We start from the raw sequence: 4,207 nt of genomic DNA on the forward strand, positions 1-4,207 counted from the left end.
GCACATATACATATACACGCATATATAAATAAACACATATATACACACATATATACATATATATAGACACACGTATATACACACACGTATATACATACACACACACTCATACACGCATATACACAAGTGTGTACATATAAACATACGTACATACATTCGTATGTTGCAGTATCTTGTCCTATATCTTGATGGCAAATTTGGAGTCTTTGGCACTATGTTCTAGCGTAAGTGTAACTCTCAATGTCAAAGTTTGGGACAAGTCCCTCCAGAATCTTCCAGATATATATTATGGCATATATTTTCCGCCTACGCTTCAGGGAATAGAGTCTCAATCTTTTGGGTCTTTCCCAGTAGCTTATATGCTGCATAGAGGCTATCTTCTTCGTGTAGTTTCGTTGGATTGTCTGAAGTTCTACAATTAATTTTACACTGGTTGCTGACCATATCTGGGGGAAATAGTCATAGCGGCTTAGGACAAATGTCCTCCAGAGGGCCATCATTGTTTCCTGATCTCTCGTTTTAAAAGTTCTACGAATCCATCCGCTCAGTCACCTGCGTTTCATTGCCAAACGTAGCAACATGCACATGGAAGGCTGCATCTTTGACGTTCTGAGCCTACGCTCCTATATATATATATATATATATATATTCAAACGCGCGCGCGCACACACACACACACACACACACACACACACACACACACACAAACATACATATATACAACACAAATACACACAGACTCATACACATATATACACACAACAAGGAAGAACTTTACGCTTAATCATTATTTTTAAAACAAGTGTTTTATTTCATTTAAGGAGTTTTCGCAATTTTTGATTAGTTTTTACAGCTTGTTTTGAACATTTCTAAGGACTTTATGGTCTCATCTTCTGGATGGAGTTATTAAATTTAAAGTTGATGTTGATATTTGTTACTGCTGTTTAATAACAGGCAGAAATCATGCGATTGATGTTGTGTTAATGATGTTATTATCAGCGGGTTTGAAGTAACGGCGATAATGATACGTTTAATACAACACCATGCCTATGAAGAACTAGAAAGGTCAACGAATCTAGGAATGCTAATGTTCAAAAGAAAATGTAAAGAATAAGAAAGAAAGCAAATTTATAAATTAAAAAAGATAAAACTACAACACAGTCGTGTTCTTAATGAAACAGAGTAAAATAGAGAGAGAGGGGGGATAAAGAAGGAAAGAAACAAAGAGTGAGACAAAGAGAGAAAGAGCGGGGAGAGAGATATACTGAAAGATATATATTTTGAAAAGTAGTGTTAGAATGCATATGTTGCAGGTGAAAAAGATCGTGAGTTTGCTTCAAAAAGTGGAAAGAGAGAGAGAGAGAGAGAGAGAGAGAGAGAGAGAGAGAGAGAGAGAGAGAGAGAGAGAGAGAGAGAGAGAGAGAGAGAAAGAGAGAGAGAGAGAGAGAGAGAGAGAAAGAAAGAGAGAGAGAGAGAGAGAGAGAGAGAGAAGGGAGAAAGAGAGAAAACGAAGGAATGAGGGAAGAGTAGATGGAAACAGAGGAGGGATGAAAGAGATTATGAAGCGAAGTTCTTGTATTGATATTTAAAACGTGACGATGTCAAACACCACCGAGATGATGTAATGTAATTGGCAATTATTATCAATTGAAAATACGACACCCCCACCTTCCAAATGTAAATGTTGAATTAGAAGATATTTCAAGAACAACACACTAGCAACAACAACTTAAAATACAAATCTGAAAGGTTACTATTAAATCGAACTAAATACTCGATATACAAAGACGCTGTGATGCAATTACATTTGTACTGGCGGTGATCATTGTTGATCGATATCGAGGTTGATATATCTCATGATAAACATCGGGATAGTAATTGCTATGATTTGCGATGCATTGTAATATCTACAGTAGATATTTGTGATAAATAATTTCGTAGATTTGAAAACAGACAATGGAATGTGGAGAGCTCATTATCTCGAGTGCTAAAGCTGATTACAAACTAATGTTAAAGTCATTAAATCTGAAGTATCCAGCGCAAGGCTAAATTACAAAACGAAAAGCGGGAGGTGTGATGTGCTCTTCTGTATTATGAAGACTGTTTGCTAGTATTGTTGTTGTTGTACGTTGTTCTATTATTTATTGGTGTTATTGTTGTTGCTGCTTCTGCTGTTTCTGCACCAAACAAGATGGCGTTTGCGGTCGCAAAATAAGAGCTTTATTGTATAGGAAAAGATATTTGATGCTGATCAAGATTAGCTTAAAAGTAGCATGTGCGAATGTGTATGTATATGTAAAGTGTAGATTTGTATTTGTGCGTATGTTTGTGTATATATGTGTCTGTGCCGACATGTGTTTGTGCATAGATGCTTTTGCGAGTGTATATGTCTCTACTAATTTGTAGTGAACGTGTGTTTGAGCGAGTGTATGTGTGCATGTGAGTGTATGTGTGTATGCATGTGTGTGTGTATTTCTCTGTGTGTGTGTGTGTGTGTGTGTGTGTGTGTGTGTGTGTGTGTGTGTGTATGTGTGTGTGTGTGTGTGTGTGTGTAAGATAGGAGAATATCGGTTACAGCTAGCGAAAGTTAATTCAATATTAGGATGTAGCTAAATTTTAAAGTCAGTGACCACTTCTCGTATCAGTTTACTGAATAGATATAGTAAATACTGTAAATCAGCAATTCTCAATCCTTTTGACTTCGTGGCGCACAGGAGATCAAATTAAATGATTTTGACACATTTCGTGAGAAAATTTAAGAATTATGAAACGTTTCACGTAGGAAGTTAAACAATATTGGCGCACATTGTGTGGAAAGGTTGAACAAAATATGTATCAGTGTTTAAAGTGTAGAAAAAATACAGAACCTTGTTAACTTGTTTTAATAATCATAAATGTAAGACAATCATATATGTGTATAACAAAATTATGAATACATAAATTTATATAACAAAAATTGTAACTAAGATGTTTTTCAAGATGCCCAAGTATCTTTACTTCGGTATTTACCATGAGAGAAACTGTCATATAGGCTTTTGGTGCAGAATGCATGCTTGTTTGCCTGCTCGCGGTATAAACAAACAAGCGTGTATTCTACACCAAAAGTTTATATGAGAGTCTCCTTCATGATAAATACCGAAGTAAAGATTGTTCTAACGGAACACTCACGTTCAAGTGGGAATAAATATTACCTCTCGGTATTAATACTGCCTCTGTCACACCCAGAGAAAGTTTAAGATGGAAAAAAAAGTGCAGGCTTTTCGTCAGGAGGAGGGAAAAAGAAAAGCACGTGTGACGTTGCATGGCTCAATCCAAAATGATTCCTGGTACAATAAGTCAGTAAGCATCAAGAATATATACAGCTAGCATAGATGACAAAAAGCGGAAATATACGATAAAGAAAGTTTAATAACTGGCGTATGTTATATACTTCCTCCCATATCAAAATCGATGGAAGTTTCAATCAGTTGACAGTCACCATAAAACTCACGGTTTAACAATGAAAATTGCGAAACATACGAATAAAAATAAAAAATGTAAGCAGTGGAAAAGATAAATAAAGACTACATATGTTCCATAGCTAAACTTCATGTGTTGCATAACTCGTGATATGTTCAGAAGCCATTTAACTAATCCTCAAGTCCAGTTACCTTCGAGTTGTTCACGTCGTCTCATGGAGAAGAGTTATTTTTTTATCTTCCCAAGAATTTTATCCGTGGTATTAACCGCTGCCTTTGTTCTGAATATTACTATAAATTGCTTACCTTAGTTATCACGCCTAATCGCGTAGTTTTTAATGCTCACTTTGTTCCGTATAACTTTTACTTTATCCTCGACGCCAAAGTTAAGACTGTACTGCGTTGCCTTGAAACTCCTCTCTTCCTTGTCCTCTTTCGTCCTCCCCATCTCCCCTTCATCTTACCCCTAGGTTTCTTCACTCTCGTTTAATTGACATCTGTAAACACCCCACCCCTTTTTTTCTGTTAGGGTTGCTTGCCTGCTGATAATTATCCTCATTGATCATTTGGCTTAGCTTTTTCAGCCTACTATTTTACTGTGGCTAAATTAGCAAATCATTCACTCTTCTCCATGCAACGACATAAAAAGCTTGAGGATTAAGGAAACGGTTTTTGTACGCGTTACGAGTTATGTAACTCATAAAATTTAACTATGAAACATTTGTTTTCGTTTACCTTTTCCATTCCTT

Source organism: Octopus bimaculoides, chromosome 2 (assembly GCF_001194135.2).
Source record: "Octopus bimaculoides isolate UCB-OBI-ISO-001 chromosome 2, ASM119413v2, whole genome shotgun sequence".
Lineage (NCBI taxonomy): Eukaryota > Metazoa > Mollusca > Cephalopoda > Octopoda > Octopodidae > Octopus > Octopus bimaculoides.